The sequence below is a fragment of the Aptenodytes patagonicus genome, chromosome 3, assembly GCF_965638725.1.
Source record: "Aptenodytes patagonicus chromosome 3, bAptPat1.pri.cur, whole genome shotgun sequence".
Classification (NCBI taxonomy): Eukaryota; Metazoa; Chordata; class Aves; order Sphenisciformes; family Spheniscidae; genus Aptenodytes; species Aptenodytes patagonicus.
This window is the reverse complement of record NC_134951.1, coordinates 62416377-62429479: the sequence shown is the minus strand read 5'-3', so window position 1 is coordinate 62429479 and position 13103 is coordinate 62416377.

Here is a 13103-nt window from a genome sequence, read left to right as displayed (position 1 = left end):
CTAAACGATTCTATGATTCTAAGCTGCTGCAGAGCAGGGCTTGGGGGATATTTAGGGAGAACAGATTAAAAAAAGTGGAATCAGAGCAGCTTGGTTTCAAGTTCAATCTCTTTTGCTAGCTCTTGATGCTACAGCTTGCTGCCTGCTTCTGACCTTCTGAAAGCAAGTTCCTTCTGTAAATGAGGTTAACACTGCTTAATTCAGAAGCACGTTGAGCTGAGGAGCTGGGAGGTTAAATAACCCTTCATAAGGCATATGGAAGGACTTCAAGTTTCCTACCTCTCTGCATAAATTGTTATTATTTGTGTTCCACATAGAAGGCCCAGTCAAGAGTTGTCCCATTACTTCTGGCATATCAGAAACATGTAACAATAAGCAGTTTTTTCTCTGAAGACCTTACTGAAATGAGAAAAGTGACTAGCAGGCTTCTGTTACAGATAAACTAACTCAGAATCAAATGACTTGACCAAGATCAAACAAGAATCCTGTGGCAGTTCCAAGAACTGAGACCACATTCCCCCTCCTCCAGCACCATAACCACGAAATCATTTCACTTCTTTAAGACAGCAGCAACTCAAATGAACTTAGTGAGAGGGAGCAGTGTAAAGGGAATCAACCCATTATGCTGCCAGGGTTTAGAAAATGATGACTCTGAAAATAGCAGGCCAGGCAAATGTTTTATTTCTCAAACCCTTAACTAACTCAATACTTCTGCAAAACTTTCAGATAAGTTTTTCTTTTCCATATCCCACAAATGAAGGTCTAGATTACTGGGAGGTGAAGCACTTCTGGTGGAACAAGTCTTTACAAACAGAGACCCTAGACAGAGGAACAACTAACAGCGAGTACAGAGGACTTGTGGAGTAGATCTCATCTTCCATGTAAGCTAATTAAAAGATTCTTTGGAAGGCAGGTTAGTATACAATCTTTAAAACAATTATTGTAACAAGGTCTTATAATTATTAGGGATGTGACTGCTGCAAAGCACACTCAGAATTTTAAAAACAGAATGCACTGATGATACATGGCTATGTCCCTGGGTCCCTCATATATTCATGTAAACAAAAAGCAGCTCTTTGGAGTTCACTGAGGTCATGTTGTGGTGAAACTCATTGTATTGGGTTTGTGTGGCAAGGTTTTGGTAGTGGGGGGGCTACAGGGGTGGCTTCTGTGAGAAGCTGCTAGAAGCTTCCCCTATGTCTGATAGAGCCAATGCCAGCCGGCTCCAAGACGGACCCACCATTGGCCAAGGCCGAGCCAATTGATGACGGTGGTAGCACCTCTGGGATAACATACTTAAGAAGGGGGGGGGAACCCTGCACAACTGCAGCTGGAGGGAGGAGTGAGAATATGTGAGAGAAACAACTCTGCAGACACCAAGGTCAGTGAAGAAGGAGAGGGAGGAGGTTCTTCAGGCACCGGAGCAGAGATTCCCCTGCAGCCCATGGTGAAGACCATGGTGAGGCAGGCTGTCCCCCTGCAGCCCATGGAGGTTAACAGTGGAGCAGTTATCCACCTGCAGCCTGTGGAGGGCCCCATGCCAGAGCAGGTGGATGCCCAAAGGAGGCTGTGACCCCGTGGGAAGCCCACGCTGGAGCAGGCTCCTGACAGGACTTGTGACCCCATGGAGCTGGAGCAGTCTGTTCCTGAAGGACTGCACCCCGTGGAAGGGACCCACACTGTAGCAGTTAGTGAAGAACTGCAGCCCGTGGGAAGGACTCACATTGGAGAAGTTCATGGAGGACTGTCTCCTGTAGGAGGGACCCCACACTGGAGCAGGGGAAGAGTGTGAGGAGTCCTCCCTCTGAGGAGGAAGGAGCGGCAGAGACAACGTGTGATGAACTGACCGCAACCCCCATTCTCCATCCCCCTGCACCAATGAGGGGGAGGAGGTAGAGAAAATCAGGAGTAAAGTTAAGCCCAGGAAGAAGGGAGGGGTGGGCGAAAGGTGTTTTTAAGATTTGGTTTTATTTCTCATTATCCTACTCTGATTTGATTGGTAATAAATTAAATTAGTTTTTCCCCAAGTCGAGTCTGTTTTGCCCATGACGGTAATTGCTGAGTGATCCCCCTGTCCTTATCTCAACCTCTCGTTATATTTTCTCTCCCCTGTCCAGCTGAGGAGGGCAGTGATAGAGCGGCTTCGGTGGGCACCTGGCGTCCAGCCAGGGTCAACCCACCACACTCATGAGAGTGGGATACATACCTGCTACGGCTCTATGCATAACAAACAGTAGCATTTGAAAATAATAACAGTGAAGTAAAAAGTACAGCCATCAAATATTCTGTTGTTAAAAGACACACGTCTGTGATGAAATGTATTCTCTAGCTCTGGTCTAAGTGTTACAGCATTGCTTTTTGAAAAAAAAGGAACTGGAAGAAACTGAAAAAGTGACACATGCTGCTTGCCTCACTGAATGTTATTTTAATACTAATGTGGAAATTTTGCTTTGTGCACAAACACTTTTCTTTAGGGTGGATAAAAAAAAACGCTCGAAGAATTCTGTATCTATTTCACTGGTGATGACAAGTATGTTAATTGCTTGCAGATAACATCTGCTCTAGTGAAATCAAGATGCAGACTCTCACTGGACTGCTAGTGCTACACTTTGCACTTCGTCTAGGAGGTCTACTGCTCTTTGCTGCAGTTTGAAGGGAGCTGAAGTGTCTTTGAATTTTTTGAGAATCTTCCAGTAACTGAAACCAAATCTGCCAGGAGTCCTGGGTCATCGCAATGTCTCCCTTTGAGCACAGGACTTACCTTTGAAGCTCAGAGACTTTCACTGACCATGACGCCAAAGTGTGCTCTGGCTGAAACAAGTTCATGGTGATCTGCCAACAGCCCTGCATGAGAGAGCCTCTGATTTCTTTCTGTTTACAGTAGAAGGTGAAGGGCCTCTCCTGCTAGAAAAGTGTGAGCCTGGTAAATATAATGTCAGATCTAAGGAGCCCTTATCCTCTACAGACAACACTGACAATTTTACAGTGTGCGTATGCAGACCCTGCCATGAAGTTACTTACCAGATGTGCCTATTGAGTCTGTCAATCATGGCGTTGAAGAAGCAGCTCCAGACTGTTACCATTCCCTACTTCCCGCCATGCATTTGCATATGTGTTCTTTAGTAAACTTGTAGCTTCCCTAAAATACTTGAATCTAATTAGCTCTCCAACATGAGGAAAAAATTCCTGGCAATCTTTTATTGCAATAGCATTTATGAGGGAGCAAGGGACAAAAAACTCCCACTCATCCTTAAGAGCAGACCATTATTAAAATCCTAAAGACACAATGAATAGCAAGTAGAGGTCAATATGCAAATGTGCACTTAATAGAGCTTGTTCTGTGCCAGCCGGGTTCCCACCAGGAATAAAGTTCAGCTATATACTGAGGGATGTTGCCAAGAGTTGTGCTGCCTGGGAAAAAAAAAAGGCATTTCTTGTTTTTATTGAATTGTTTTCCAAGCTCTTCTCTTGTACAGGGATAATCAACTGTAGAAATATAGGATGGAAAAAACCGACAAAGCAGCTGAGCTGCAGAACAGGAGCTTATAGTGGATTGTATATATCTACTCTGTATCTATCTATGGAGATAAATCTATATCAATTTATCACAGATCATTAAGTGAACATAAGTTAATGGTCTTTTCCTATTGTGACAAAGGGAAATTCTGTTACTGAGCTGTAGAAAGAAAGGTAATGCCTATAAACCATAGGCTTTGGTTCTTCTGCTTTGTGCACTGCTGGCAAGGCTGTAGTGGAAGTCAACGCATTCATCTCGTGGAGCCTAATTAAAGAAGGTTGTGGGTTGACTAGAGAGAGCCCTAAGAACAACAGCAAGAATGATCAGAGGTTTTTAAACATACAGAAGTATTGAAGGAATTTGAGTTATATTCTCCAGAGGAGAAACAACTAGGGGAAACAAGATGATGAGTCAAGTACATGTAGAACAGCTATGAAGAGAGAGGGAATATACTGTTCTCCATGTTCAGTAAGGATAAGACAAGGAGCTGCAAGCTAAACTCACAGCAAGGGGGATTTCAGTCCGAAACCAGAGAAAACTTTCTGACAGGAACAACTGTGAAGCCCTGGAACAAATTGATGTAAAAGACTGTGAAGTCTTTATCACTGTCTGTTTTTAAGAGGCTGAGCCTGCTCTTTCTGGTGATACAGCTGCTCCTGCAATGGGTTACAGAGGTGGTTTAAAAGGGTTCTCAAAGGTATTGACAGGCTTTTTTAGTATAACTTGACAAGACAAGAGCCACCTAAGGGAAATGGTCTTTCTTTTTTATAAGGTATTCCTAAAAATTCTAACCAGCATCAGTCAAGAGAAGCTGAGCAGCAGGGTCACCCCCTCATTAAATCGCTGTAGCAAGGCAACATCATTTCTTTTTGACCTTGTGTCAGCCAAAGTTTTGAGGTGGTTCTGGCTACACCTTTTCCTCAAAACAAGCACACCAAGGGGATTTTTAAACTCTAAAACTAGATTTTATTTGAGTACCTACTGAAACAAAGTCACTTTTTGAACAGCAAAAATTTCAGTCTGCTGGGAATGACAAAATAAAAGGAAAATAAATCTCTCCCTGTCCCCTTGCCTACTGTGCCATTGCAGGGGGGGGATCCTTTCCCCCAGTCTTCTCTCAGCTCAGGAATGTTTAGCGGCTTCCTGGGATGCAATAAATTACACACATTCCCTCTGCGTCCCTAGATAAAGTCAGTCTCCTTCCCTCATGGCTGAGGCAAGGCTGCGTGTTTGCCCACTGCTCCTCTGAGGACCAGCACAGCGCCCGCTCATGCTGCTGGCCTCCAGCCCCCCCCGGCGTTCCTCACCCCAGCCCTGCACAGCCAGCCTTCTCCCCCGGCATGGCTCGGGTGGGTTTGTCCCCAGGGAGGGCTGTCCTCCCACCTGCCAGGGCTCCCATCTGAACCCCAACAGTCACCACCAGCACCAGGGAACAGGCATCTTTCCTCCCTGCTGTCAGGTGCAGCCCTTTCAAGGAGCACAGTACCTCACATATGGTAAATGAATGAAACAGCTCCCATCCGTCACAGCAAGATAAGCCTCCTGGCATCACACCCACTCTCAACAAGAAAGGGCTTTCTGCTATATTATACCCCTTGCTTTGTTTTCACACCGTTTTTCTTTTGGGTTTTCTCTAAAGGAAAGCTGGAACGTTTCCCTGCACTGCCCTGCTCTCGGAAGGGACAGAAACAGTGTTTCACAATAATCCCAAATTTGCCAAATATTGCAGAACAGGGATTGCAGAGAGGTGGGACAACAATCAGTATTTTGATCTAGCGAGAAACTTTGCATTAAGTAAGTCATGTGGTATGACAACATTCCCTTATCTGCAGAAACCCTCCACTTCTGCTCTGTAAGCACTGTTTAAAAGCCTTCTGATGAACAAATGAAGACCTCAGGTCTCAACAGTATAGGGAATCTCAGATACAGTTGGAAATTAAAAAGAAAAACAAAGCAAAACAAATTAAGGGTCAAATTAAAATAAAATGAAGGTCAGTAGATTAATCAGAGAGAGATTTCAGAGCTGATTATACAGTTTATCGGATAGTCAACACAGCACACTGTCACACAGATTGTGTCAGCACAGATCACTGAATTCAAGAAAACTGTGGGTTTTTTCAGAAAAGGGCAGTATCAATCATTTCTTGCTCTAGAATGCAGCTCTAGAATTTCTCAGCTGGTTTTGGTACAAGACATATTTCACTGCTAACTCTGTAATAGCTTCATAACATGAAAATTTCCAGTCTTTACACAAAGGGTTTCATTTTATTTCATTCATTATAATGCAGTAGAGCTTCATTTTATTTCATATATTTTAATGCAGTTTCCTAAAATGAATGTCTAAAATTAGGCTTTTCAGTTTATAGAAAAGAATCTACTTGATTTTGCAGATCTGCTTAGCACCCAGCAATACGTAGCAAGGGCATTCAGCATCTGTTGGAGGCAGAACATTTACTTGCCTAAACTTCTGTCCACTTAGAGCCTAAATTAAGGTATCCCCTTCCAAGCATCTTGTAAAAGCTGTTATAGGTTCCTTGTTTACCAAAAATGTATTTCTATTCCACTCTGTCTTTTTTTCCTCAACTCCCTATGAATACAACTAGGTGCAATCAGATGTTGAAACTACTTTCTCTAATACTGAGTTTCAATTTCTGTAGCTTCAACCAACTGTTTATTCTTCAGGTTATAAAACTAAACATATTCTTGTTAAAGCTTTTAGTTCCCTGACTCCCTCTCTCCCTCCACAACTTTCAAAAATAGGAAAGGTTCTGTAACCTGATAGATTTACCTATATACAGAAAGGCTACTGTTATCTACTACACTGGAAAACTGGGAATGTAAAAAACCACTTATATTTTTGTATAGCTAACCATACAGTCCTCCTAATGCTTTTTTTATATTGAATGTTTATATTATATTGAAACAGAGAAACACAATTATATAATTGACATCTGTGTTATTTTAAACTGATACACACACATGCCTTGATGCCAGTGTAGCCATTACTAACGTCAAAGGCAAGAGAGAATAACTGTCATGTTGCAAACAAGCCATAAAAAGGCAATATACTTAGTAAAGTTATACTGAAAAAGAACATGCTGTTTTCCATTGAAACACTGTAAATCCCCAAATCATTCAGTCACTTTCAATTATGTTCTTCCAGTTGCTTCTTTGTGACAATCTTATAAGATTGGCAGAACTGCCTTCTTTTTTATTCTGTTTGGTTGGGGAGGGGGGGGGGGGAGGGTGTTGTTGGGGTTTTTTTTCCTTCTCTCCTTATCCCTACCTAGATACTGTAGAGATCTCTCACGTATACAGCTTATTGACTACCATCACCCTAGTCTTTTAATTTGGAAATAACAAAGCCTGTGTTTCAGCAGCACCATTTTGTGAATTATTCTGCTCTAAGATGCCTGTTATTACAGACTAAAATAAATGCAATAGCATCCATAGCTGGGGAGTCCTCAGTTGAGAGAAGATCCATAATACACTCTACCATAAAATTAATTGGTCTAATGAGTCAGCAGACACAGTTCATTTCTGAGGCTGCCTTACTCTCACAATTTACCCAGGGAAATAACCGTTGAAGGATTTCTCAGCAATCCTTTTGCCAATGTTATCTGTTCACACCTCCTGGAACTCAAAACTAAAGAGCTGGGGGCAAATTACACTTGTTAAAACCGCCAGGAAAGTTAATGCCAAAACCAGAAAGGAAGGATAGGAGGGAGGGAAGGAGGGAAGTAAGGAACAAACATTCTTTTGGGTAAAACTCCTGCAGACTTAGGTTCATAACTGACTCTTGTGGTATCTGCTTAGAAGGCTGAAAGCAAGACATCCCTAGCAGACTTACCTAGAAGGTCACTTACACATTTGTCAGGTGTGGAGCCAAAAATCTAAATGTATTAGTAAGAAATAAAAATATATCAAAGTTGCGCCCACCTTTGTGATAGAGGGTGAAAGCACTTCTGTTTTAAAGCTGCAGGATTTAAGAACACTCAAGTCTACACCTCGAAGAACCATTTGAAGGGTGGTGAATGCACTGGAATTATATTTCCCCTTTCTTGATTGCCTGACAATATGCCTCCTATTTAAGGAAAATTGCATATTTTCATTGTCAGTTGTTCATTGATAAACTGCTTTACAGATTGTGATGGAATAATTTGGCAATCATTTTCTCCAAGCCACACAAAGAAAAGAAAAATGCACTATTCCCAGCTCATTTATGCTTTCAACCATTCCCTCTTGCCAGAAAGAACAGCCCTAGCTTCAGAAGGAAAGAGGCAAGATTTATTTTAGGTGGCACAAAAGGTTAGAACAGAACATTACAAGAAATCAAAGGGTACCATGGACCAGAGGAAGAGAAACTGGGGCCACCTGAAAAGATGGAAGACCAAAAAGGACACACTGGAAAGAAAAGAGGGAAACGTGTCCTATAGCTGTTGTCAGGAAGAGCAAAGCTGTCCCACTAACCATACCTCAGTTGTCTTACAGTTGGTATTCCAGTCAACCCCAAGAGAAGATCTTGAGGACTTGGAAGAAGATTTGGTGTTTCTTTGAGCAGAGATGCAGAATCCATCCCCTGTTAAAAATAACCATCATCAGGAAAGGGAAAACATAAATGGAAATGGTCCTGACCTGCCCAAAAAAGTAGCCCACACAGGAAAGTTTTGGGGAGTAAGTAGAGACCTAAAAAGAACAGCAAAAAGGGAACTGATTCAACAAAAACAGGATCTTGGAACCCTGAAAATATAAGAACAAAACAAGAATGGTCAAAGTTAAAATTATTAACAAAGTTCCTCATGAAAGTGTTGGGGATGGCTTTAAGTAATACTTCAATTTATGACCACAAAATTTTTTTTTCCACAGAAAAGTGAGTATCACAATGGAACTTGCTGATGAAAAATGGGAGGCAATGTCTGGTCACAAGCTGGTTACAATTTATAACAGAAGAATTAAACAATTCAAGATCAGATAAAGAACTGTACGGACTAAAGTGATACTACTTATCAAATGGACAAACGCTTGACATATATATATATATATATATATATACACACACACAAGCACCTGCTTGGCCTCAACACCATATTACAACTGCTCTGCTGAAAGTTTTCACTCTCTAATAGGCATATATGCCTGCAAGGGAGCTCCAGGAAAGTCCCATGTAGAGTCATACGGGTTATCATCTCCTACGTGACCATTGCCAAACTCCATCTAGTTTACTTGAAATTGCTTCTTTGTTTCAACCCCATTATTTTTACTAGACAGTTCCTCCAAAACTGCGATTGTCATGCTTAGAAATCTACTTTAAGTCTTAGCCTAACATCTTTCTTGATCAACTTTTATCCCGTTTGTCCTTGGGCCCATACTTTGACAATAAGCCTGGGCCTAATGCTTTCCTTGCTTCTTAAAACATACCCAAAGACTTTCATTAATGCTAAGAACTGAGTGAAACAGAGTTTTTCTGAGGCTGTATTTAAGGAAGGCCTGAAGAGCTTTCTAGGCACAAGGTGGTACTTAATTTTGTGAGTCTGAGCCCTGATTAATATTTCACCTATGTGGAAATGCTGGTGTGACATTACACACAGAAAAAGCTTAGATGCTATTGCCCTGTCCAGGATACTGCCTTATGGAAAGGAAGTTTTGGACAGTGCATCTTGGTACTTATGCAAATGCAAACAATTGTGTAACAGCAATACTTGGACTACTGTATTCTGCCTATATTGATGAGCCCAACACCGTGGGTTCCCAGGAAAAAAAGCATGGAAATTACATGAAGCTCTCCCCGGCTGCCTGGAGCATCTGGGGATGGCTCCCAGCTGAGCCTCAGCTGAACAACTGGTCAAATTTGTGTCATCATCAGTAACACAATGCCTGAAGTATTTCGCAGCTGGTTTGAAGAATCACACTTGGTTTTTTGGACGTGCAAGCTATAATCTTCTTGTAAACTTTTCCAAGGGCTTTAAAAATATCATGGTTATTTGTTCTAGCAACTAAGATATTGTCCAGGTAGCAGATTATACAGAATTTCTTCCACTACCTTCTGATACACAGCAAAATGTAGATGCAATGCTGAGAATTAATAAGTGTAGCTAAGCAGACCTGCATGTCTTTATTTCAGAACTACTGCAATTTGCCTTGCAGCATGTTTTCAAATGTGCTCACATTGTTTATTTTATAAAAACTGTCACCTTCGCTAAAATCATTATAATAAACCTGTATCTGGGCATCAGATATTTCTGCTAAATGCAGAGGAGGGCTTGTAAATGTTTTAAACCTCCCTTGACTCTTCCACCCTTTTGATCTGTGGGTGCAGTTAATGAAGACCACTTAGATCTAAAGGGAGCATTCAGTTATTTGATCTTTTTCCCAACTATTTGAATTTCCTTGATTCAGAGCATTCATTAGGGAAACACACTAACCAATGAGTGTTAGCATCCACTGCAAACTATATACTTCAATCAATATATTTTAAACTAGATGCTTTTAATGATACTCTAAATAAGTCATTTGTTTTCAGATGATCCAGGCATAAGCAGCTTCATGATCATTCTCTTTTATGTATGTAAGTTTGATTGTTCAGTATCAGAGATGAAACAAGAAACCTTCATATGAGCTGGAAACAAACCTCAAATCTCCTGCTTCCCAGATTTGAGCTTTAGGCACAGCATTATTTCCTTCTTCATATACATGATGAGTAACTTCCTGCCTTTGTAGGGTTCAATTCCAAAGCTTCCATGGTTTCCAAAAGTCCTTAGATTCACTGTTTCCTATACAGTACAGGTCAAACAAAGGAAATCAGGAGCACATCATGACTGCTGTTCAGTTACTAGGCTTCTTAAGCTCTTAGGAAAATATTTAATGGACATTTATTTCTGGATGATGCTGTACTAACAGGGATTCAGTCAGAAAAGGGATGAAAAAAGTATGTGTAGACAAGCTTACATGCATAAATATGTACTGCCAGGGTCTGTAGCTGATCATGTACACCAACTCTAACACTGAATATTAACTTTGGAGAAAAATTAAACCAGAAGAATAGAGAAAGGGCTCGGGAGAAGGTTTCCCAGTGACCATCCAAGAAGAGGAACAGGAATTCCCCGGACAAGCATCCTTCCTGGACATTCTCTTCCATGCAGCATGTGATCCTCCCCCCCCCCCCCCCCCCAGTACTTTTGCCATAGTAACTCAAAGTTCCCATATAGCTTTTCATCAGAAACCACTCCAATTCCCTATTCCTGCTTCCTATGTAACTAGCATTGACTGGAGCATACTCCGGAAAGCCACAACAACTTACGTTACAGGTTCCAGAGTTGCTAGTGAGAGGCAGGCTTGAGAATTGCAATGCAAAGTCTGTAGCATTGCCCAGTTTAAGGCACTTAAGATACTGTGCAACATAGCAGTACTTCGTTAGGCTTGCATACCAGGATAGCGGAGTGCAACAAGATGGTAAACTCCCTAATTTCTTGACCTTTATCTGCCATTCACACTAAAAGCTCTTGTTTGCCTTTTTGATTGTTCTATTTTAAATAAAGCTACTTCTGCATAATATAAGCAATGTAATGAAGCATACATCACAACAGCAAACATCAATCACTTGCCACAAATAATGCAAGGAAAAAAAATAGGATTGACCCTTGTAGGAAGAAAGTTGTTCATACAAACTTCTCAGAGAATACAAATAATGAAGCCATTCTTAAAAACGAAATTAAGTTCAAGAACATTTTGTGAACAGGAAGAAAAAAAGGCTTAGTTCTTTAGATACTTTATTCATAACAAGTAATTTAACCACATGTACTTCAAAGAGAGTGGTTTGGAACTCTATTTATACAGTGTGGAATCTATCGCCAAAACCTCATTCAACTTAAGTGCTGTAGCTCATAAACAGTTTTTTTCAGGAACACGAATGAACATACCATGCTCTGAAAGTGTTATTGTATGTCGCTGATGGTAATAGAGATCTGTGATGCAATCTTCTAAAAAAACACTGCTGAAGTTCTGAAGTGCCTGAATTTTGTACTTGTGCTCAGATAACAAAGTGCCCAAGAACACCAAAACTTACTATAAATTTCCCTGAACAGTGTCTACATTACCAAAATAAGAAACTACAATTCTCTGCTAACATTGAGCCATTCAAAAGACAAGGGGTGACAGTGTAGAACAGAATAATTTAACTTGTCAGCTTATTCTATAACCGTACCCTTTCTTGAACTGTCCATGTCATATGACGTGGTGGTAAAGCATCTGACTCAATAACTGGCAGCAACATTGCTCACATAATTAGTGGAGTGTCCCTAATGATGACTTAGGGTTCCCAGCACAGAAAAAAAAGCCAAGAGGAGTTTAAAAAGATGCTATAGCAACCACATTACTATAGGAATAGTAATGATGGAAATCTTGCAATAGATGGGAATCTTTCATAAATGCTGAATGGGATACAGTACTGAAGTACAAGTACATGGAAAAGTACATGCTTTTAAAAATGGCTTCATAGCATTGCCAAGTCATACCTTTGTCATCCTTTAGGTATAAGTTAATCTGTGTAAAAAATTACTTGAGATGCCAATTCCCCAGGAGAATAAATGCTTTGCAGGATGGAGTATGCTGAAAATGGGGGGCAGCTGTAACTGATGGACTGCATTGTTAAAGGAACAACAGTCAAATCTCTGCCCTGTGTGTTTGCAGTAGGTGGTATGTGTGCTAGGCTACCAGTACGTTCCAGGAGAAGGCAGAGACAAGATAAGAAGAGGGCTTTTTCTCCTCTGCTTACTGTGTTCACTGAAACATAAAGTGGAAAAAAAGAAGCATTTTATGGAGTTGGCTTAGAAAGCTACACCTCCCCCAGCACCTAGATCCTGGTAAATGGCACCCATATGATACACTGTTGTGTTCTTCTCATACGTCTTTAACCTCACTGCAGACCTGCTTCTTAATCCATCTCTCATCCACAAGCAGAACCGTACTGTTTGTGTAACAAGTACGATGAAGCTAAGCAGCAGAAGCAAGGGAAGGTTTTAGACAAAAGACATAATTTGAAACAGAATACAAGATGCAGAATAGCTCTACTGTTATTGTTACAATAAAGTTCCTTATTCAGTATTAGACGAAAGCTACTGACCATTTTTCACAACAGATTTATTCCAGTATAAGAGCATTCTGAACAGCTCCAGCCTCCACTTATATAAAACAAATCAGTCTACAGAGCCAGTTCCTTGTTTAAGCTCCAACTTTTAATTTTCTTCTTTAAATGCTATTTCAGTTTCAGTCTGTAACAGGTAGGAGTCTGTTATGGACCATTAACTTTTTCCACAGCAAATGCATAATAACTTTACAGGGTTTTTGTGTAGTCCAGCAGAAATAGAAACAAGCAAAAACTTAAAAGACTATTTCTGGCTTATATTATCACTAGGTACTAAAGTCCACTTCTAGCCATTGATAAGTCATATTACATTGCACCCAGAGGTTCTAGCAACACTCACACAGTATAAAACACCTGTCTTAAAATCATAGAATCATAGAATGGTTTGGGTTGGAACAGACCTTAAAGATCATCTAATTCCAACCCCTCCTGCCATGGGCAGGGACA